Genomic DNA, 23084 nt, shown 5'->3' with positions numbered 1-23084 from the left:
GGAGCTGACTCACACCAGGTGAGCAGTGACTCGTGGGCTGAAGTAGCAGTTATTTTCCAGGTGTAGCTATTGCTGGCTAAGTTAAAGGTATCCTTTGTTTGTGTTTTCTAGGTGGGGCGCAAGTGTCAGCGTGGCAACATGTAAACGGCAGAGGTGGTGAGGATGTGAGTGGCTGAGGTAAAGGAATGGAAGAAGAGAATTGCTGCGGGCAGGCTGTGGTTTTGGGCAGTGTCTCAGCACGTGCCTCTTGCTTTATTTTTTTGCAGGTGCTGCGGGGAGCCATGAAGGGGGTGAAACTGTGCGCCGATGAGCGGTCCGAGAAGGTGAGGCGCTTGTCGGCGTGTAATAGCACGGCATTACATGGCAACTAGTTTAAGCATTGCTCTCTGGTTTTGTAGGCGCTGTGTGGCCACCCCTTTGGAACCTGATGCCCTTTTGAGGTGAGCTGGAGGAACAGCGAGGGCGATGGAGGGAGCGGTAACTTCTCGCAAACGTAGGAGTAATTTTGTGTCTCTTGGCCTCTTAGGTGCCACGAGGGATGGCAGCCGCAGCGTCCGTCTCTGGAACGGGCAGGTGAGTGGACAGGGGCGACCCTCCTGAGCAGGGGTGTGCTGTGGGTGAGGTTGGCGTTGACTGGTGCGATGCTGACTGATGGCACTGTTTGGTCGCTTGTTCTGGGTTTTCTATTGTAGACGACGAAGAGGAACCTGGCGACTGCGGGAACGTCCCAGTTAGCCAACATGCGACGTACACGTTGTTTATTGTGGATGGATTTAGATCCCCGGCCCTTTGCAAGCTAAGTTGGGGGACCGTGGCCGGGGAGGGAGCGGGCCGAGGAGGGGGCGAGTTTGGGGGTTGCGGGGGAGGGGTTTTATGGTTAGCGTAGGGGAGAGGGCTGTCTGGGACGAGTCCCATTTAGGCAGGCAAAGGGAGCGGGTTGCTCATCGGCATGATGCTAGACTGGGCAGGGCAGTTCCAGCCTGGGTTTGCAGTGTTGTGTGTCTTGTCCCGTGTGTCTTAGCCCTTTGTCAGGTCTCAATGTCCTCTTTGCATTCAAGGGGCAAAGTGTGCTTCTCGGGCGCCATCCTGGGCTCTCGGACGCCTCCGCTCATTGGCGTAGCGCCAGTCGGGCGGTTCTTTGCTTGCCTTGCAAGCTTACGGCGTGGATCGTTCTTGCGTCTCGGAAGCTTCCGGCGGGTCCTCTTTTTGCAGCCTAGTCCTAGGCCGCAGCGGGAGCTCTGCTCTCCAGCCATCCGTTCTCAGGGACCGAGGCTTCTCCTCTGTATCGTTACGTCCTTAGGTCTTGAAGAGAGGCTTCTTGCCGCATCCCTCGCCCTGATTTTGACCGTAACTTCTTACAACTGGCTATCACGGTCCATTCTTTTCTGGGGTTGCCATAGAGCTTCCTCACCTGGGCGTCGTGCCCTGTAGGTTGCCTTGCGTGGCAGCCTCTCCGGTCCGGGAGTCGTTCCTCTCGCTGAGAGTTTTCTCTCATTTGTGCTTTGTGTTGTTTGTAGCATTCTGTGTAGCGTTGATCCCTGTGCGTGTGTGTCTTGGGTGTGGAGCTGCTCTGCCCGGGGCTGTCGAGTCCAGGGTTAGGCAGAATAGCAATAGAAGTGTACGGTTAGTGTGTCAGTATGGCCAGTCTGGAATTGTTTGGCTCTCACTCAGCATCTGGCTGACTTGTTTAATTATTTTGGGTTTTTTTTTTTCTCAGGTCCAGAGAGAGAGAGGAAGCGCACCAAAGAGCAGCACAGGAGGGGAGCAGAGCGCCGTAAGGAGTTGCGTCCGCCGGTGGCGTCGGAGGGAAGATGTGGCTGGTGGCGATATGAGAACATTCAGATTAGTGTGTTGGCTTTTTTATTTTTGAAGGTGTGAAGCAATTAGCACAGCAGCCTATTGGTGCTGGAGCTGACTCACACCAGGTGAGCAGTGACTCGTGGGCTGAAGTAGCAGTTATTTTCCAGGTGTAGCTATTGCTGGCTAAGTTAAAGGTATCCTTTGTTTGTGTTTTCTAGGTGGGGCGCAAGTGTCAGCATGGCAACACGTAAACGGCAGAGGTGGCGAGGATGTGAGTGGCTGAGGTAAAGGAATGGAAGAAGAGAATTGCTGCGGGCAGGCTGTGGTTTTGGGCAGTGTCTCAGCACGTGCCTCTTGCTTTATTTTTTTGCAGGTGCTGCGGGGAGCCATGAAGGGGGTGAAACTGCGCGCCGATGAGCGGTCCGAGAAGGTGAGGCGCTTGTCGGCGTGTAATAGCACGGCATTACATGGCAACTAGTTTAAGCATTGCTCTCTGGTTTTGTAGGCACTGTGTGGCCACCCCTTTGGAACCTGATGCCCTTTTGAGGTGAGCTGGAGGAACAGCGAGGGCGATGGAGGGAGCGGTAACTTCTCGCAAACGTAGGAGTAACTTTGTGTCTCTTGGCCTCTTAGGTGCCACGAGGGATGGCAGCCGTAGCGTCCGTCTCTGGAACGGGCAGGTGAGTGGACAGGGGCGACCCTCCTGAGCAGGGGTGTGCTGTGGGTGAGGTTGGCGTTGACTGGTGCGATGCTGACTGATGGCACTGTTTGGTCGCTTGTTCTGGGTTTTCTATTGTAGACGACGAAGAGGAACCTGGCGACTGCGGGAACGTCCCAGTTAGCCAACATGCGACGTACACGTTGTTTATTGTGGATGGATTTAGATCCCCGGCCCTTTGCAAGCTAAGTTGGGGGACCGTGGCCGGGGAGGGAGCGGGCCGAGGAGGGGGCGAGTTTGGGGGTTGCGGGGGAGGGGTTTTTATGGTTAGCGTAGGGGAGAGGGCTGTCTGGGACGAGTCCCATTTAGGCAGGCAAAGGGAGCGGGTTGCTCATCGGCATGATGCTAGACTGGGCAGGGCAGTTCCAGCCTGGGTTTGCAGTGTTGTGTGTCTTGTCCCGTGTGTCTTAGCCCTTTGTCAGGTCTCAATGTCCTCTTTGCATTCAAGGGGCAAAGTGTGCTTCTCGGGCGCCATCCTGGGCTCTCGGATGCCTCCGCTCATTGGCGTAGCGCCAGTCGGGCGGTTCTTTGCTTGCCTTGCAAGCTTACGGCGTGGATCGTTCTTGCGTCTCGGAAGCTTCCGGCGGGTCCTCTTTTTGCAGCCTAGTCCTAGGCCGCAGCGGGAGCTCTGCTCTCCAGCCATCCGTTCTCAGGGACCGAGGCTTCTCCTCTGTATCGTTACGTCCTTAGGTCTTGAAGAGAGGCTTCTTGCCGCATCCCTCGCCCTGATTTTGACCGTAACTTCTTACAACTGGCTATCACGGTCCATTCTTTTCTGGGGTTGCCATAGAGCTTCCTCACCTGGGCGTCGTGCCCTGTAGGTGGCCTTGCGTGGCAGCCTCTCCGGTCCGGGAGTCGTTCCTCTCGCTGAGAGTTTTCTCTCATTTGTGCTTTGTGTTGTTTGTAGCATTCTGTGTAGCGTTGATCCCTGTGCGTGTGTGTCTTGGGTGTGGAGCTGCTCTGCCCGGGGCTGTCGAGTCCAGGGTTAGGCGGAATAGCAATAGAAGTGTACGGTTAGTGTGTCAGTATGGCCAGTCTGGAATTGTTTGGCTCTCACTCAGCATCTGGCTGACTTGTTTAATTATTTTGGGGTTTTTTTTTTTCTCAGGTCCAGAGAGAGAGAGGAAGCGCACCAAAGAGCGGCACAGGAGGGGAGCAGAGCGCCGTAAGGAGTTGCGTCCGCCGGTGGCGTCGGAGGGAAGATGTGGCTGGTGGCGATATGAGAACATTCAGATTTTTTTATTTTGAAGGTGCAAAGCTGGATATGGACCTTGTAGGATAGACACACGGGAGGTGACTTGGGCCAGGTGAGCAGCGACTAGCGGGTTGTAGTATAGCTGTTGTTTTTCAGGTGTTGCATTGCTGGTTAAGATACAGGGATCCTTCGTTTGTGTTTTCTAGGTGGGGCGCAAGTGTCAGCGTGGCAACACGTAAACGGCAGAGGTGGCGAGGATGTGAGTGGCTGAGGTAAAGGAATGGAAGAAGAGAATTGCTGCGGGCAGGCTGTGGTTTTGGGCAGTGTCTCAGCACGTGCCTCTTGCTTTATTTTTTTGCAGGTGCTGCGGGGAGCCATGAAGGGGGTGAAACTGCGCGCCGATGAGCGGTCCGAGAAGGTGAGGCGCTTGTCGGCGTGTAATAGCACGGCATTACATGGCAACTAGTTTAAGCATTGCTCTCTGGTTTTGTAGGCGCTGTGTGGCCACCCCTTTGGAACCTGATGCCCTTTTGAGGTGAGCTGGAGGAACAGCGAGGGCGATGGAGGGAGCGGTAACTTCTCGCAAACGTAGGAGTAACTTTGTGTCTCTTGGCCTCTTAGGTGCCACGAGGGATGGCAGCCGCAGCGTCCGTCTCTGGAACGGGCAGGTGAGTGGACAGGGGCGACCCTCCTGAGCAGGGGTGTGCTGTGGGTGAGGTTGGCGTTGACTGGTGCGATGCTGACTGATGGCACTGTTTGGTCGCTTGTTCTGGGTTTTCTATTGTAGACGACGAAGAGGAACCTGGCGACTGCGGGAACGTCCCAGTTAGCCAACATGCGACGTACACGTTGTTTATTGTGGATGGATTTAGATCCCCGGCCCTTTGCAAGCTAAGTTGGGGGACCGTGGCCGGGGAGGGAGCGGGCCGAGGAGGGGGCGAGTTTGGGGGTTGCGGGGGAGGGGTTTTATGGTTAGCGTAGGGGAGAGGGCTGTCTGGGACGAGTCCCATTTAGGCAGGCAAAGGGAGCGGGTTGCTCATCGGCATGATGCTAGACTGGGCAGGGCAGTTCCAGCCTGGGTTTGCAGTGTTGTGTGTCTTGTCCCGTGTGTCTTAGCCCTTTGTCAGGTCTCAATGTCCTCTTTGCATTCAAGGGGCAAAGTGTGCTTCTCGGGCGCCATCCTGGGCTCTCGGATGCCTCCGCTCATTGGCGTAGCGCCAGTCGGGCGGTTCTTTGCTTGCCTTGCAAGCTTACGGCGTGGATCGTTCTTGCGTCTCGGAAGCTTCCGGCGGGTCCTCTTTTTGCAGCCTAGTCCTAGGCCGCAGCGGGAGCTCTGCTCTCCAGCCATCCGTTCTCAGGGACCGAGGCTTCTCCTCTGTATCGTTACGTCCTTAGGTCTTGAAGAGAGGCTTCTTGCCGCATCCCTCGCCCTGATTTTGACCGTAACTTCTTACAACTGGCTATCACGGTCCATTCTTTTCTGGGGTTGCCATAGAGCTTCCTCACCTGGGCGTCGTGCCCTGTAGGTGGCCTTGCGTGGCAGCCTCTCCGGTCCGGGAGTCGTTCCTCTCGCTGAGAGTTTTCTCTCATTTGTGCTTTGTGTTGTTTGTAGCATTCTGTGTAGCGTTGATCCCTGTGCGTGTGTGTCTTGGGTGTGGAGCTGCTCTGCCCGGGGCTGTCGAGTCCAGGGTTAGGCGGAATAGCAATAGAAGTGTACGGTTAGTGTGTCAGTATGGCCAGTCTGGAATTGTTTGGCTCTCACTCAGCATCTGGCTGACTTGTTTAATTATTTTGGGTTTTTTTTTTTTCTCAGGTCCAGAGAGAGAGAGGAAGCGCACCAAAGAGCGGCACAGGAGGGGAGCAGAGCGCCGTAAGGAGTTGCGTCCGCCGGTGGCGTCGGAGGGAAGATGTGGCTGGTGGCGATATGAGAACATTCAGATTAGTGTGTTGGCTTTTTTATTTTTGAAGGTGTGAAGCAATTAGCACAGCAGCCTATTGGTGCTGGAGCTGACTCACACCAGGTGAGCAGTGACTCGTGGGCTGAAGTAGCAGTTATTTTCCAGGTGTAGCTATTGCTGGCTAAGTTAAAGGTATCCTTTGTTTGTGTTTTCTAGGTGGGGCGCAAGTGTCAGCATGGCAACACGTAAACGGCAGAGGTGGCGAGGATGTGAGTGGCTGAGGTAAAGGAATGGAAGAAGAGAATTGCTGCGGGCAGGCTGTGGTTCTGGGCAGTGTCTCAGCACGTGCCTCTTGCTTTATTTTTTTGCAGGTGCTGCGGGGAGCCATGAAGGGGGTGAAACTGTGCGCCGATGAGCGGTCCGAGAAGGTGAGGCGCTTGTCGGCGTGTAATAGCACGGCATTACATGGCAACTAGTTTAAGCATTGCTCTCTGGTTTTGTAGGCGCTGTGTGGCCACCCCTTTGGAACCTGATGCCCTTTTGAGGTGAGCTGGAGGAACAGCGAGGGCGATGGAGGGAGCGGTAACTTCTCGCAAACGTAGGAGTAACTTTGTGTCTCTTGGCCTCTTAGGTGCCACGAGGGATGGCAGCTGCCGGGGTCAGTCTCTGGAACGGGCAGGTGAGTGGACAGGGGCGACCCTCCTGAGCAGGGGTGTGCTGTGGGTGAGGTTGGCGTTGACTGGTGCGATGCTGACTGATGGCACTGTTTGGTCGCTTGTTCTGGGTTTTCTATTGTAGACGACGAAGAGGAACCTGGCGACTGCGGGAACGTCCCAGTTAGCCAACATGCGACGTACACGTTGTTTATTGTGGATGGATTTAGATCCCCGGCCCTTTGCAAGCTAAGTTGGGGGACCGTGGCCGGGGAGGGAGCGGGCCGAGGAGGGGGCGAGTTTGGGGGTTGCGGGGGAGGGGTTTTATGGTTAGCGTAGGGGAGAGGGCTGTCTGGGACGAGTCCCATTTAGGCAGGCAAAGGGAGCGGGTTGCTCATCGGCATGATGCTAGACTGGGCAGGGCAGTTCCAGCCTGGGTTTGCAGTGTTGTGTGTCTTGTCCCGTGTGTCTTAGCCCTTTGTCAGGTCTCAATGTCCTCTTTGCATTCAAGGGGCAAAGTGTGCTTCTCGGGCGCCATCCTGGGCTCTCGGATGCCTCCGCTCATTGGCGTAGCGCCAGTCGGGCGGTTCTTTGCTTGCCTTGCAAGCTTACGGCGTGGATCGTTCTTGCGTCTCGGAAGCTTCCGGCGGGTCCTCTTTTTGCAGCCTAGTCCTAGGCCGCAGCGGGAGCTCTGCTCTCCAGCCATCCGTTCTCAGGGACCGAGGCTTCTCCTCTGTATCGTTACGTCCTTAGGTCTTGAAGAGAGGCTTCTTGCCGCATCCCTCGCCCTGATTTTGACCGTAACTTCTTACAACTGGCTATCACGGTCCATTCTTTTCTGGGGTTGCCATAGCGCTTCCTCACCTGGGCGTCGTGCCCTGTAGGTGGCCTTGCGTGGCAGCCTCTCCGGTCCGGGAGTCGTTCCTCTCGCTGAGAGTTTTCTCTCATTTGTGCTTTGTGTTGTTTGTAGCATTCTGTGTAGCGTTGATCCCTGTGCGTGTGTGTCTTGGGTGTGGAGCTGCTCTGCCCGGGGCTGTCGAGTCCAGGGTTAGGCGGAATAGCAATAGAAGTGTACGGTTAGTGTGTCAGTATGGCCAGTCTGGAATTGTTTGGCTCTCACTCAGCATCTGGCTGACTTGTTTAATTATTTTGGGGTTTTTTTTTTTCTCAGGTCCAGAGAGAGAGAGGAAGCGCACCAAAGAGCGGCACAGGAGGGGAGCAGAGCGCCGTAAGGAGTTGCGTCCGCCGGTGGCGTCGGAGGGAAGATGTGGCTGGTGGCGATATGAGAACATTCAGATTTTTTTATTTTGAAGGTGCAAAGCTGGATATGGACCTTGTAGGATAGACACACGGGAGGTGACTTGGGCCAGGTGAGCAGCGACTAGCGGGTTGTAGTATAGCTGTTGTTTTTCAGGTGTTGCATTGCTGGTTAAGATACAGGGATCCTTCGTTTGTGTTTTCTAGGTGGGGCGCAAGTGTCAGCGTGGCAACACGTAAACGGCAGAGGTGGTGAGGATGTGAGTGGCTGAGGTAAAGGAATGGAAGAAGAGAATTGCTGCGGGCAGGCTGTGGTTCTGGGCAGTGTCTCAGCACGTGCCTCTTGCTTTATTTTTTTGCAGGTGCTGCGGGGAGCCATGAAGGGGGTGAAACTGCGCGCCGATGAGCGGTCCGAGAAGGTGAGGCGCTTGTCGGCGTGTAATAGCACGGCATTACATGGCAACTAGTTTAAGCATTGCTCTCTGGTTTTGTAGGCGCTGTGTGGCCACCCCTTTGGAACCTGATGCCCTTTTGAGGTGAGCTGGAGGAACAGCGAGGGCGATGGAGGGAGCGGTAACTTCTCACAAACGTAGGAGTAACTTTGTGTCTCTTGGCCTCTTAGGTGCCACGAGGGATGGCAGCTGCCGGGGTCAGTCTCTGGAACGGGCAGGTGAGTGGACAGGGGCGACCCTCCTGAGCAGGGGTGTGCTGTGGGTGAGGTTGGCGTTGACTGGTGCGATGCTGACTGATGGCACTGTTTGGTCGCTTGTTCTGGGTTTTCTATTGTAGACGACGAAGAGGAACCTGGCGACTGCGGGAACGTCCCAGTTAGCCAACATGCGACGTACACGTTGTTTATTGTGGATGGATTTAGATCCCCGGCCCTTTGCAAGCTAAGTTGGGGGACCGTGGCCGGGGAGGGAGCGGGCCGAGGAGGGGGCGAGTTTGGGGGTTGCGGGGGAGGGGTTTTATGGTTAGCGTAGGGGAGAGGGCTGTCTGGGACGAGTCCCATTTAGGCAGGCAAAGGGAGCGGGTTGCTCATCGGCATGATGCTAGACTGGGCAGGGCAGTTCCAGCCTGGGTTTGCAGTGTTGTGTGTCTTGTCCCGTGTGTCTTAGCCCTTTGTCAGGTCTCAATGTCCTCTTTGCATTCAAGGGGCAAAGTGTGCTTCTCGGGCGCCATCCTGGGCTCTCGGACGCCTCCGCTCATTGGCGTAGCGCCAGTCGGGCGGTTCTTTGCTTGCCTTGCAAGCTTACGGCGTGGATCGTTCTTGCGTCTCGGAAGCTTCCGGCGGGTCCTCTTTTTGCAGCCTAGTCCTAGGCCGCAGCGGGAGCTCTGCTCTCCAGCCATCCGTTCTCAGGGACCGAGGCTTCTCCTCTGTATCGTTACGTCCTTAGGTCTTGAAGAGAGGCTTCTTGCCGCATCCCTCGCCCTGATTTTGACCGTAACTTCTTACAACTGGCTATCACGGTCCATTCTTTTCTGGGGTTGCCATAGCGCTTCCTCACCTGGGCGTCGTGCCCTGTAGGTGGCCTTGCGTGGCAGCCTCTCCGGTCCGGGAGTCGTTCCTCTCGCTGAGAGTTTTCTCTCATTTGTGCTTTGTGTTGTTTGTAGCATTCTGTGTAGCGTTGATCCCTGTGCGTGTGTGTCTTGGGTGTGGAGCTGCTCTGCCCGGGGCTGTCGAGTCCAGGGTTAGGCGGAATAGCAATAGAAGTGTACGGTTAGTGTGTCAGTATGGCCAGTCTGGAATTGTTTGGCTCTCACTCAGCATCTGGCTGACTTGTTTAATTATTTTGGGGTTTTTTTTTTTTCTCAGGTCCAGAGAGAGAGAGGAAGCGCACCAAAGAGCGGCACAGGAGGGGAGCAGAGCGCCGTAAGGAGTTGCGTCCGCCGGTGGCGTCGGAGGGAAGATGTGGCTGGTGGCGATATGAGAACATTCAGATTTTTTTATTTTGAAGGTGCAAAGCTGGATATGGACCTTGTAGGATAGACACACGGGAGGTGACTTGGGCCAGGTGAGCAGCGACTAGCGGGTTGTAGTATAGCTGTTGTTTTTCAGGTGTTGCATTGCTGGTTAAGATACAGGGATCCTTCGTTTGTGTTTTCTAGGTGGGGCGCAAGTGTCAGCGTGGCAACACGTAAACGGCAGAGGTGGCGAGGATGTGAGTGGCTGAGGTAAAGGAATGGAAGAAGAGAATTGCTGCGGGCAGGCTGTGGTTTTGGGCAGTGTCTCAGCACGTGCCTCTTGCTTTATTTTTTTGCAGGTGCTGCGGGGAGCCATGAAGGGGGTGAAACTGCGCGCCGATGAGCGGTCCGAGAAGGTGAGGCGCTTGTCGGCGTGTAATAGCACGGCATTACATGGCAACTAGTTTAAGCATTGCTCTCTGGTTTTGTAGGCGCTGTGTGGCCACCCCTTTGGAACCTGATGCCCTTTTGAGGTGAGCTGGAGGAACAGCGAGGGCGATGGAGGGAGCGGTAACTTCTCGCAAACGTAGGAGTAATTTTGTGTCTCTTGGCCTCTTAGGTGCCACGAGGGATGGCAGCCGCAGCGTCCGTCTCTGGAACGGGCAGGTGAGTGGACAGGGGCGACCCTCCTGAGCAGGGGTGTGCTGTGGGTGAGGTTGGCGTTGACTGGTGCGATGCTGACTGATGGCACTGTTTGGTCGCTTGTTCTGGGTTTTCTATTGTAGACGACGAAGAGGAACCTGGCGACTGCGGGAACGTCCCAGTTAGCCAACATGCGACGTACACGTTGTTTATTGTGGATGGATTTAGATCCCCGGCCCTTTGCAAGCTAAGTTGGGGGACCGTGGCCGGGGAGGGAGCGGGCCGCGGCGGGGGCGTGTTGGGGGGTGGCGGGGGAGGGGTTTTATGGTTAGCGTAGGGGAGAGGGCTGTCTGGGACGAGTCCCATTTAGGCAGGCAAAGGGAGCGGGTTGCTCATCGGCATGATGCTAGACTGGGCAGGGCAGTTCCAGCCTGGGTTTGCAGTGTTGTGTGTCTTGTCCCGTGTGTCTTAGCCCTTTGTCAGGTCTCAATGTCCTCTTTGCATTCAAGGGGCAAAGTGTGCTTCTCGGGCGCCATCCCTAGGCTCTCGGACGCCTCCGCTCATTGGCGTAGCGCCAGTCGGGCGGTTCTTTGCTTGCCTTGCAAGCTTACGGCGTGGATCGTTCTTGCGTCTCGGAAGCTTCCGGCGGGTCCTCTTTTTGCAGCCTAGTCCTAGGCCGCAGCGGGAGCTCTGCTCTCCAGCCATCCGTTCTCAGGGACCGAGGCTTCTCCTCTGTATCGTTACGTCCTTAGGTCTTGAAGAGAGGCTTCTTGCCGCATCCCTCGCCCTGATTTTGACCGTAACTTCTTACAACTGGCTATCACGGTCCATTCTTTTCTGGGGTTGCCATAGAGCTTCCTCACCTGGGCGTCGTGCCCTGTAGGTGGCCTTGCGTGGCAGCCTCTCCGGTCCGGGAGTCGTTCCTCTCGCTGAGAGTTTTCTCTCATTTGTGCTTTGTGTTGTTTGTAGCATTCTGTGTAGCGTTGATCCCTGTGCGTGTGTGTCTTGGGTGTGGAGCTGCTCTGCCCGGGGCTGTCGAGTCCAGGGTTAGGCGGAATAGCAATAGAAGTGTACGGTTAGTGTGTCAGTATGGCCAGTCTGGAATTGTTTGGCTCTCACTCAGCATCTGGCTGACTTGTTTAATTATTTTGGGGTTTTTTTTTTTCTCAGGTCCAGAGAGAGAGAGGAAGCGCACCAAAGAGCGGCACAGGAGGGGAGCAGAGCGCCGTAAGGAGTTGCGTCCGCCGGTGGCGTCGGAGGGAAGATGTGGCTGGTGGCGATATGAGAACATTCAGATTTTTTTATTTTGAAGGTGCAAAGCTGGATATGGACCTTGTAGGATAGACACACGGGAGGTGACTTGGGCCAGGTGAGCAGCGACTAGCGGGTTGTAGTATAGCTGTTGTTTTTCAGGTGTTGCATTGCTGGTTAAGATACAGGGATCCTTCGTTTGTGTTTTCTAGGTGGGGCGCAAGTGTCAGCGTGGCAACACGTAAACGGCAGAGGTGGCGAGGATGTGAGTGGCTGAGGTAAAGGAATGGAAGAAGAGAATTGCTGCGGGCAGGCTGTGGTTCTGGGCAGTGTCTCAGCACGTGCCTCTTGCTTTATTTTTTTGCAGGTGCTGCGGGGAGCCATGAAGGGGGTGAAACTGCGCGCCGATGAGCGGTCCGAGAAGGTGAGGCGCTTGTCGGCGTGTAATAGCACGGCATTACATGGCAACTAGTTTAAGCATTGCTCTCTGGTTTTGTAGGCGCTGTGTGGCCACCCCTTTGGAACCTGATGCCCTTTTGAGGTGAGCTGGAGGAACAGCGAGGGCGATGGAGGGAGCGGTAACTTCTCGCAAACGTAGGAGTAACTTTGTGTCTCTTGGCCTCTTAGGTGCCACGAGGGATGGCAGCTGCCGGGGTCAGTCTCTGGAACGGGCAGGTGAGTGGACAGGGGCGACCCTCCTGAGCAGGGGTGTGCTGTGGGTGAGGTTGGCGTTGACTGGTGCGATGCTGACTGATGGCACTGTTTGGTCGCTTGTTCTGGGTTTTCTATTGTAGACGACGAAGAGGAACCTGGCGACTGCGGGAACGTCCCAGTTAGCCAACATGCGACGTACACGTTGTTTATTGTGGATGGATTTAGATCCCCGGCCCTTTGCAAGCTAAGTTGGGGGACCGTGGCCGGGGCGGGCGCGGGCCGCGGCGGGGGCGCGTTGGGGGGTTGCGGGGGCGGGGTTTTATGGTTAGCGTAGGGGAGAGGGCTGTCTGGGACGAGTCCCATTTAGGCAGGCAAAGGGAGCGGGTTGCTCATCGGCATGATGCTAGACTGGGCAGGGCAGTTCCAGCCTGGGTTTGCAGTGTTGTGTGTCTTGTCCCGTGTGTCTTAGCCCTTTGTCAGGTCTCAATGTCCTCTTTGCATTCAAGGGGCAAAGTGTGCTTCTCGGGCGCCATCCCTAGGCTCTCGGACGCCTCCGCTCATTGGCGTAGCGCCAGTCGGGCGGTTCTTTGCTTGCCTTGCAAGCTTACGGCGTGGATCGTTCTTGCGTCTCGGAAGCTTCCGGCGGGTCCTCTTTTTGCAGCCTAGTCCTAGGCCGCAGCGGGAGCTCTGCTCTCCAGCCATCCGTTCTCAGGGACCGAGGCTTCTCCTCTGTATCGTTACGTCCTTAGGTCTTGAAGAGAGGCTTCTTGCCGCATCCCTCGCCCTGATTTTGACCGTAACTTCTTACAACTGGCTATCACGGTCCATTCTTTTCTGGGGTTGCCATAGAGCTTCCTCACCTGGGCGTCGTGCCCTGTAGGTGGCCTTGCGTGGCAGCCTCTCCGGTCCGGGAGTCGTTCCTCTCGCTGAGAGTTTTCTCTCATTTGTGCTTTGTGTTGTTTGTAGCATTCTGTGTAGCGTTGATCCCTGTGCGTGTGTGTCTTGGGTGTGGAGCTGCTCTGCCCGGGGCTGTCGAGTCCAGGGTTAGGCGGAATAGCAATAGAAGTGTACGGTTAGTGTGTCAGTATGGCCAGTCTGGAATTGTTTGGCTCTCACTCAGCATCTGGCTGACTTGTTTAATTATTTTGGGGTTTTTTTTTTTCTCAGGTCCAGAGAGAGAGAGGAAGCGCACCAAAGAGCGGCACAGGAGGGGAGCAGAGCGCCGTAAGGAGTTGCGTCCGCCGGTGGCGTCGGAGGGAAGATGTGGCTGGTGGCGATATGAGAACATTCAGATTTTTTTATTTTGAAGGTGCAAAGCTGGATATGGACCTTGTAGGATAGACACACGGGAGGTGACTTGGGCCAGGTGAGCAGCGACTAGCGGGTTGTAGTATAGCTGTTGTTTTTCAGGTGTTGCATTGCTGGTTAAGATACAGGGATCCTTCGTTTGTGTTTTCTAGGTGGGGCGCAAGTGTCAGCGTGGCAACACGTAAACGGCAGAGGTGGCGAGGATGTGAGTGGCTGAGGTAAAGGAATGGAAGAAGAGAATTGCTGCGGGCAGGCTGTGGTTTTGGGCAGTGTCTCAGCACGTGCCTCTTGCTTTATTTTTTTGCAGGTGCTGCGGGGAGCCATGAAGGGGGTGAAACTGCGCGCCGATGAGCGGTCCGAGAAGGTGAGGCGCTTGTCGGCGTGTAATAGCACGGCATTACATGGCAACTAGTTTAAGCATTGCTCTCTGGTTTTGTAGGCGCTGTGTGGCCACCCCTTTGGAACCTGATGCCCTTTTGAGGTGAGCTGGAGGAACAGCGAGGGCGATGGAGGGAGCGGTAACTTCTCGCAAACGTAGGAGTAACTTTGTGTCTCTTGGCCTCTTAGGTGCCACGAGGGATGGCAGCCGCAGCGTCCGTCTCTGGAACGGGCAGGTGAGTGGACAGGGGCGACCCTCCTGAGCAGGGGTGTGCTGTGGGTGAGGTTGGCGTTGACTGGTGCGATGCTGACTGATGGCACTGTTTGGTCGCTTGTTCTGGGTTTTCTATTGTAGACGACGAAGAGGAACCTGGCGACTGCGGGAACGTCCCAGTTAGCCAACATGCGACGTACACGTTGTTTATTGTGGATGGATTTAGATCCCCGGCCCTTTGCAAGCTAAGTTGGGGGACCGTGGCCGGGGAGGGAGCGGGCCGAGGAGGGGGCGAGTTTGGGGGTTGCGGGGGAGGGGTTTTATGGTTAGCGTAGGGGAGAGGGCTGTCTGGGACGAGTCCCATTTAGGCAGGCAAAGGGAGCGGGTTGCTCATCGGCATGATGCTAGACTGGGCAGGGCAGTTCCAGCCTGGGTTTGCAGTGTTGTGTGTCTTGTCCCGTGTGTCTTAGCCCTTTGTCAGGTCTCAATGTCCTCTTTGCATTCAAGGGGCAAAGTGTGCTTCTCGGGCGCCATCCCTAGGCTCTCGGACGCCTCCGCTCATTGGCGTAGCGCCAGTCGGGCGGTTCTTTGCTTGCCTTGCAAGCTTACGGCGTGGATCGTTCTTGCGTCTCGGAAGCTTCCGGCGGGTCCTCTTTTTGCAGCCTAGTCCTAGGCCGCAGCGGGAGCTCTGCTCTCCAGCCATCCGTTCTCAGGGACCGAGGCTTCTCCTCTGTATCGTTACGTCCTTAGGTCTTGAAGAGAGGCTTCTTGCCGCATCCCTCGCCCTGATTTTGACCGTAACTTCTTACAACTGGCTATCACGGTCCATTCTTTTCTGGGGTTGCCATAGAGCTTCCTCACCTGGGCGTCGTGCCCTGTAGGTGGCCTTGCGTGGCAGCCTCTCCGGTCCGGGAGTCGTTCCTCTCGCTGAGAGTTTTCTCTCATTTGTGCTTTGTGTTGTTTGTAGCATTCTGTGTAGCGTTGATCCCTGTGCGTGTGTGTCTTGGGTGTGGAGCTGCTCTGCCCGGGGCTGTCGAGTCCAGGGTTAGGCGGAATAGCAATAGAAGTGTACGGTTAGTGTGTCAGTATGGCCAGTCTGGAATTGTTTGGCTCTCACTCAGCATCTGGCTGACTTGTTTAATTATTTTGGGGTTTTTTTTTTTCTCAGGTCCAGAGAGAGAGAGGAAGCGCACCAAAGAGCGGCACAGGAGGGGAGCAGAGCGCCGTAAGGAGTTGCGTCCGCCGGTGGCGTCGGAGGGAAGATGTGGCTGGTGGCGATATGAGAACATTCAGATTTTTTTATTTTGAAGGTGCAAAGCTGGATATGGACCTTGTAGGATAGACACACGGGAGGTGACTTGGGCCAGGTGAGCAGCGACTAGCGGGTTGTAGTATAGCTGTTGTTTTTCAGGTGTTGCATTGCTGGTTAAGATACAGGGATCCTTCGTTTGTGTTTTCTAGGTGGGGCGCAAGTGTCAGCGTGGCAACACGTAAACGGCAGAGGTGGCGAGGATGTGAGTGGCTGAGGTAAAGGAATGGAAGAAGAGAATTGCTGCGGGCAGGCTGTGGTTTTGGGCAGTGTCTCAGCACGTGCCTCTTGCTTTATTTTTTTGCAGGTGCTGCGGGGAGCCATGAAGGGGGTGAAACTGCGCGCCGATGAGCGGTCCGAGAAGGTGAGGCGCTTGTCGGCGTGTAATAGCACGGCATTACATGGCAACTAGTTTAAGCATTGCTCTCTGGTTTTGTAGGCGCTGTGTGGCCACCCCTTTGGAACCTGATGCCCTTTTGAGGTGAGCTGGAGGAACAGCGAGGGCGATGGAGGGAGCGGTAACTTCTCGCAAACGTAGGAGTAACTTTGTGTCTCTTGGCCTCTTAGGTGCCACGAGGGATGGCAGCCGCAGCGTCCGTCTCTGGAACGGGCAGGTGAGTGGACAGGGGCGACCCTCCTGAGCAGGGGTGTGCTGTGGGTGAGGTTGGCGTTGACTGGTGCGATGCTGACTGATGGCACTGTTTGGTCGCTTGTTCTGGGTTTTCTATTGTAGACGACGAAGAGGAACCTGGCGACTGCGGGAACGTCCCAGTTAGCCAACATGCGACGTACACGTTGTTTATTGTGGATGGATTTAGATCCCCGGCCCTTTGCAAGCTAAGTTGGGGGACCGTGGCCGGGGAGGGAGCGGGCCGAGGAGGGGGCGAGTTTGGGGGTTGCGGGGGAGGGGTTTTATGGTTAGCGTAGGGGAGAGGGCTGTCTGGGACGAGTCCCATTTAGGCAGGCAAAGGGAGCGGGTTGCTCATCGGCATGATGCTAGACTGGGCAGGGCAGTTCCAGCCTGGGTTTGCAGTGTTGTGTGTCTTGTCCCGTGTGTCTTAGCCCTTTGTCAGGTCTCAATGTCCTCTTTGCATTCAAGGGGCAAAGTGTGCTTCTCGGTTGCCATCCCTAGGCTCTCGGACGCCTCCGCTCATTGGCGTAGCGCCAGTCGGGCGGTTCTTTGCTTGCCTTGCAAGCTTACGGCGTGGATCGTTCTTGCGTCTCGGAAGCTTCCGGCGGGTCCTCTTTTTGCAGCCTAGTCCTAGGCCGCAGCGGGAGCTCTGCTCTCCAGCCATCCGTTCTCAGGGACCGAGGCTTCTCCTCTGTATCGTTACGTCCTTAGGTCTTGAAGAGAGGCTTCTTGCCGCATCCCTCGCCCTGATTTTGACCGTAACTTCTTACAACTGGCTATCACGGTCCATTCTTTTCTGGGGTTGCCATAGAGCTTCCTCACCTGGGCGTCGTGCCCTGTAGGTGGCCTTGCGTGGCAGCCTCTCCGGTCCGGGAGTCGTTCCTCTCGCTGAGAGTTTTCTCTCATTTGTGCTTTGTGTTGTTTGTAGCATTCTGTGTAGCGTTGATCCCTGTGCGTGTGTGTCTTGGGTGTGGAGCTGCTCTGCCCGGGGCTGTCGAGTCCAGGGTTAGGCGGAATAGCAATAGAAGTGTACGGTTAGTGTGTCAGTATGGCCAGTCTGGAATTGTTTGGCTCTCACTCAGCATCTGGCTGACTTGTTTAATTATTTTGGGGTTTTTTTTTTCTCAGGTCCAGAGAGAGAGAGGAAGCGCACCAAAGAGCGGCACAGGAGGGGAGCAGAGCGCCGTAAGGAGTTGCGTCCGCCGGTGGCGTCGGAGGGAAGATGTGGCTGGTGGCGATATGAGAACATTCAGATTTTTTTATTTTGAAGGTGCAAAGCTGGATATGGACCTTGTAGGATAGACACACGGGAGGTGACTTGGGCCAGGTGAGCAGCGACTAGCGGGTTGTAGTATAGCTGTTGTTTTTCAGGTGTTGCATTGCTGGTTAAGATACAGGGATCCTTCGTTTGTGTTTTCTAGGTGGGGCGCAAGTGTCAGCGTGGCAACACGTAAACGGCAGAGGTGGCGAGGATGTGAGTGGCTGAGGTAAAGGAATGGAAGAAGAGAATTGCTGCGGGCAGGCTGTGGTTCTGGGCAGTGTCTCAGCACGTGCGTCTTGCTTTATTTCTTTGCAGGTGCTGCGGGGAGCCATGAAGGGGGTGAAACTGCGCGCCGATGAGCGGTCCGAGAAGGTGAGGCGCTTGTCGGCGTGTAATAGCACGGCATTACATGGCAACTAGTTTAAGCATTGCTCTCTGGTTTTGTAGGCGCTGTGTGGCCACCCCTTTGGAACCTGATGCCCTTTTGAGGTGAGCTGGAGGAACAGCGAGGGCGATGGAGGGAGCGGTAACTTCTCGCAAACGTAGGAGTAATTTTGTGTCTCTTGGCCTCTTAGGTGCCACGAGGGATGGCAGCTGCCGGGGTCAGTCTCTGGACCAAGCAGGTGATCGGAAAGACACAGTGCTTCTGAGCAGGGGTGTGCTGTGCGCAAGGTTGGTGTTGACCGGTGCGATGCTGACTGATGAACTGTTTTGTTTGTTTTGGTGATGTTTTTACTCTAGGTGAAGAGGGTGCAGATGACTGCCGGAAGATCCCAGTTAGCCGATGCACAATGTGCATGTTGTTTGTTGTGGATGGATTCAGATCCTCGGCCCTCTGAAAGCTAAGTTGGGGGACCGGGGCCAGGGAGGGAGCGGGCCAAGGAGGGGGCAAGTTTGGGGGTCACAGGGGAGATGTGTTCTGGTTAGCGTAGGGGCAAGAGCTGTCTGGCAGCAGTTCCCTTGGGCGCGCAAAGGGAGCAGGTTACTTGTCAACACAATACTAGGCTGTGTTGGGCAGGGCAGTTCCAGCCTGTGTCTGTGGTATGTTTTGTTGTGTGTCTTGTCTTCTGTGTCTTAGCCCTTCCTCGGGTCTCAATGCCCTCTTTGCACTCAAAGGGCACGGCATGCTTCTCGGGCGCCATCCCTAGGCTCTCAAATGCCTGTATTCATCGGTGTAGTGCCAATGGGGCGCTTCTTTGCTTGCCTAGCAAGTTTATGGCGTGGATCGTTCTCACGGGTCCGAAGCTTTCGGCGTGTCCTTTCCTTGCAGCCTCATCCCCGGCTGCATCGGGAGCTCTGCTCTCCAGCCGTTCCTTTTCAGGGACTGAAGGTTCTTCTCCGCATCCTTGCGTTCTTAGGTCTTGAAGACTGGCTTCTTGCCACATCCGTCATCTCGGTTTTGACAGTAAGTTCTTATAACGGGCCATCACAATCAGTTCTCTTCCGGGGTTGCCGTAGAGCTTCCTCGCCTGGGTGTTGCGCCCTGTAGGTCATCTTGCTCGGCATCGTCTCTGGTCCAGGAGTCATTCTTCTTGCGGAGAGTTTTTTCTCATCTTTGAGTTGCGTGGTTTGTAGCATTCTCTGTAGACTTGGTCTGTGTGTGTGTGTTGGGTGTGGAGCTGCTCTGCCCAGGGCTGTCGAGTCAGGGTCTGGTGGAATAGCAATAAGAGTGTATGGTTAGTATGTTGATATGTCCAGTCTGGAATCGTTTGGCTCTCACTCAGCATCTGGGTGACTTGGTCAGGAATTTGGTCTTTTGTCAGATGCAGACAGACAAGATGTGCACCAAAGAGCGGCAGAGGAGGTGAGCAGAGTGCTGTAAGGAGGTGGAGCATATTGGTGCTGGAGCTGACTTGGGCCAGATGAGCAGTGACTAGTGGGCTGAAGTAGCAGTTATTTTTCAGGTGTTGCATTGCTGGCTAAGTTAAAGGTATCCTTTGTGTTTTCCAGGTAGGGCACAAGCTTTAGTGTGGCAATATGTAAATGGCAGAGGGGGCGAGGACGAGTGGCTGAGGTAAAGGAATGGAAGAAGGGAATCGCTGTGGGAAGGCTGTGGTTTTGGGCAGTAACATAGCATGTGTCTCTCTTTTGCTTTGTTTTTTGCAGGTGCCGCAGGGAGCCTCGGAGGGGCAAAGCCACATGCTGATGAGCGGTCCGAGAAGGTGAGGCGGTTGTCAGTGTATAATCGCATAACACTATATAGCACCTAGTTTAAGCATTGCCATTTGGATTTGCAGGAGTCACGTGGCCACTGTTGGAACTGGATGCCCATTGGAGGTGAGCTGAAAGAATAGCAAGGGTGATCCTGGGAGCGGTGACTTCTCCCCAGTGTAGGAGTCATTTTGTGTGTCTGGTGCCACAAGCGATGACAGCTGCAGTGTCTGTCTCTGGAATGAGCAGGTACAGGGAAAGCCGCGGTGCTTCTGAGGGGGGGGTGGTTGTGGGAGAGGTTGGCATTGGTGGGCAATTGGTGGGAGAGGTTGGCATTGACTGCCAGAACTGTTTTCTTCTGTGTTTAGTATTTTAATTGTCGGTGATGAAGAGGGACCAGGCAGCATCTTCTGTTGCAGATGGTTCTAGATCCTCGGCCCTCCTAAAGCTAAGTTGAGGGACTGCAGCCGGGGAGGGAGTGGGATGAGGGACTGCAGCCGGGGAGGGAGTGGGATGAGGTTGGGAGTTGCAGGGGAGGGGTTTTAAAGTTTAGTGTAGGGGAGAGGGCTGACCAGGACCTGTCCCCTTTGGGCAGGCAAAGGGAGCAGGTTACTTGTCAGCACTGTGCTAGACTGTGCTGGGCAGGGCAGTTCCAGCCTGTGTCTGTGGCATGTTTGTTGTGTGTCTTGTCTTCTGTGTCTTAGCCCTTCCTCTGGTCTCAATGCCCTATTTGTGCTCAAGGGGCATGGCATGCTTCTCGGGTGCCATCGCTAGGATCTCAAATGCCCATACTCGTTGGCGTAGTGCTAATCGGGTGCTTCTTTGATTGCATAGCAAGCCTTACAGCCTGGATGGATCTTGTGTCTCAGAAGTTTTTGGTGGGTGTTCTTTTTGCAGCCTCTTTGCATGCTGTGTCAGGAGAGCTGACATGTACAGCCATCCATTTTAACAGAAAGGGGCTTCCTCCCTGCATCCTCACATTCTTAGGTCTTGAACACAGGCTTCTCGCCACCTCTGTCCTGTTGTTTTTGACAGTAACTTCTTATAACGGGCCATTACAGTCCATCCTTTTCTGGCATTGCCATAGGGCTTGCTGGCCTGGGTGTTGTACTCTGTAGGTAGTCTTGCTCGGCAGTGTCTCTGGTCAGGCAGTCCTTCTTGCTGAGAGTTTTCTCTCCTCATCCTTGAGTCACGTTCTTTATAGCGTTGGTCTTCGCATGCGTGCATTTTGTCGTGGAGCTGCTCTGCCCTGGGTTGTTGAGTCAGGGTTAGGTGGAATAGCCGTAAGAGTGTAGGGTTAGTATGTCGATATGCCCAGTATGCTTGGGCAAAGGTTGTGTAGTTGCCTCAGATGGAGTAGCTGTTGCCAGGCTGTGTTGCAGTGTCATTTCCATAGTGGTCTGTGGATATGATGGGAGCTGCCTGGGAGGGGCTATTCAGGGGTGATAAAAGCAGATTGACTCTCAAAGGGGTCAAAGGCTTGTCTGTGTGGGGCTGAAAGTTTGGGGTTTTTTTCTTCTAATTGCAGTGTGTAGTTGGACTGTAGATGCCATTTGAAATTGTTCAGCTATTGCTCTGCATCCTGGTGCCTTCTTGTTAGGGTTTAGCCCCAGCTGGTAGCTGAGCACCATGTGTTTTTTTTTAAGGTGCACAGCAGGGAAAAGTACCCATGTACCTCTTTGTGGCACCCCAGCCAGATAATTGGCGTGCAAAGTAAGGAAATGTGCCTGCGTGCCCCTTTCCAGGGTGCCCCAGCCAGAAATTGGGGCACACCAGCTCAAAATCAAGGTGCTGCCACAAATATAGATTTTGTTATGTGGTTTTAATTTAGTAGCAATCAGGACTTATTAATATTTTGGGGACAGATAACAGTACTAGCTTACATAATTATTAATGGCACTTAATCATCAGCCAGTCTAACTATGCTTTTCAATGGAATTTTTTACAATCAAAACAGTGAGTTAGTTAAAAATTTGAGCAGGGCTAGGGTGACCCAAAACTTACAGCAGGGTTGCATGCACAGATGGGGGTTAAATCAAATCACACGTCTAGACAACCTGACAAACAATCCTGGATGGTTACAGGCACACAGACAGGCAAATAGGTTTTAACCAAACTGTACAGGCACAGACAGGTGGAGCTTGATGTACAAATAAAATTTCTGATTTCATGACACACTCACTTCTATGTGCTGGCATTTGTCAAAGGGTAATTAGCGAATCCTGCAAAATCAGGCCTTTGAGTCCTTACAAAACCATGGATGCATGATCTTTGAAACCTCTTGAAATCTCCCCTGTGAGGTCTTCCAGCTCAGGGGAGATCCTGGCTCACACAGTCCACCGCTGTCACAGAGAACCCAAAGGTCTTACTTTTGGATCATAAGATGATTGTGAGAGCATGGCATTGAGCAGGTCTGTCACATCCCCTATCATGCACCAGCCTCTGGGAACATCCGATGATAAGATGGACTGCTAAAGACTACTCTGAGAGCAATGGGTGGTGGGACCCTCAAACACTAGGATACACATTTAGCAAAGGGCACCTGGTTAGACAATGCCGGGGATCTGCCAATCGAGCTGGCCCTGCCCAATATAAACTTCCATGTACTGGACAAGGAGATAAAAGTCCCCCACAGTATGTATGAAGAATAGATTTGGGAAGATAGTCTAGGTTAGCCCTGCTTCAGAGAAAAACAAACCCATCTGTGAGATTGCTTTTGCTCAGGGACCTGGGTGCACTCGGTGGGTGATGCAAAAGGATGGGGTGGTCAAATGTGTATCTCAAGGGGATCTGATTTTGGGTGCGAATAGCCAATAAATTAAATTGCATGATGTGAATTGCTAAATAACTCTACTATCATATGTCATAGCTACTACAATTGCTATATGCTCTATCCACAGTATTACCACAAGAATCACCCAAATGAATGAAGGATGAACTTTGATGAAACTGAGCAAAGCATAGCAATGATGGAACTAGAACTGACTTCAGGGACTGGTGCCCAGCAAGTTCCTTGAAATCAACAACTTTGAGGTCCGACCCTGAGCATGGACCACACCAGCTATGCCAGATGTGAGCTTCAGAAGCAGCCACAACAATCCAACAGTGTACAGCATTGCTCCTGACCCGAGAGACTGTTAGAAGAGATGGAGCCCCAAGTCATGGACTAAATGAACTCAATGGACATTTTAGAGGCATGGCCCATAGCCTAAGGGAATGATATCTGTGTGTCTAATTTTTTTATATATATGTAAAAGAGAGGGAAAGTGGTGGTGATTAATTGGAAGTGTTGGATGAGGGCAGGATGTAGATGGTTTAGAATAAAGGGTGGATAATATCTGGTTTTGGCTAGGATAGAGTTACATTTCACCAGAAGGGAAGGGGCAGGGCAGCTATTTGTGTAGCCACTGAGGATGGGGCTGGCCCTCCTGCACCAAGGGCTGTGGCTGGGGAGGGGGTCGCCTGTGCTTGCCTAGCCTCAGGAGCTCACATAAGAGAGAAACAAAGGGGCTGTCACAGACAGCTGCCTCTGACAAGGAACAGCTGGTCCCTGCAGCAAGGAAGGATCCCTCCCAGCGTTCCCCAACAAGGGTCCGCCATAAGCACACAGCACCAGGAGTTTGGTGCCTCAGGCACCCACGTGTGTGAGCTGCTGTGCATCCAGGAAGCCTGGTGGGAGAGGAGCATCGAGACACCCGCCACCTGCTCCCAGGTAGGCAAGCATCAGGTAGCCAGCAGTGCAGAGGAGGCAATGCCACCAGTTGCCAGCAGTGCACTGTTGTGCATTCTGGCGGTGACCGGTGGTCGCTGTGGAGGGAAAATGTGCAGTAGATGTATGTGGCACAGTGGCTGAACGATG

The 23084-nt window shown here is 54.3% G+C and overlaps 1 long non-coding RNA gene across 1 annotated transcript; it reads left to right on the top strand.

Moving 5' to 3' along the window:
* Positions 1-18859: 18859 nt before the first annotated feature.
* On the top strand, positions 18860-22550 carry LOC129196725 (uncharacterized). The gene is made up of 4 exons (XR_008574197.1): positions 18860-19088; positions 19181-19236; positions 19312-19351; positions 22126-22550. It is a non-coding gene; the product is annotated as an uncharacterized LOC129196725 (long non-coding RNA).
* The last annotated feature ends 534 nt before the right edge of the window (positions 22551-23084 follow it).

Source organism: Grus americana, chromosome 26 (assembly GCF_028858705.1).
Source record: "Grus americana isolate bGruAme1 chromosome 26, bGruAme1.mat, whole genome shotgun sequence".
Taxonomy (NCBI): Eukaryota; Metazoa; Chordata; class Aves; order Gruiformes; family Gruidae; genus Grus; species Grus americana.
Note: the sequence above shows the minus strand (reverse complement) of the source record. Positions and strands in the feature narration are given on the sequence as shown.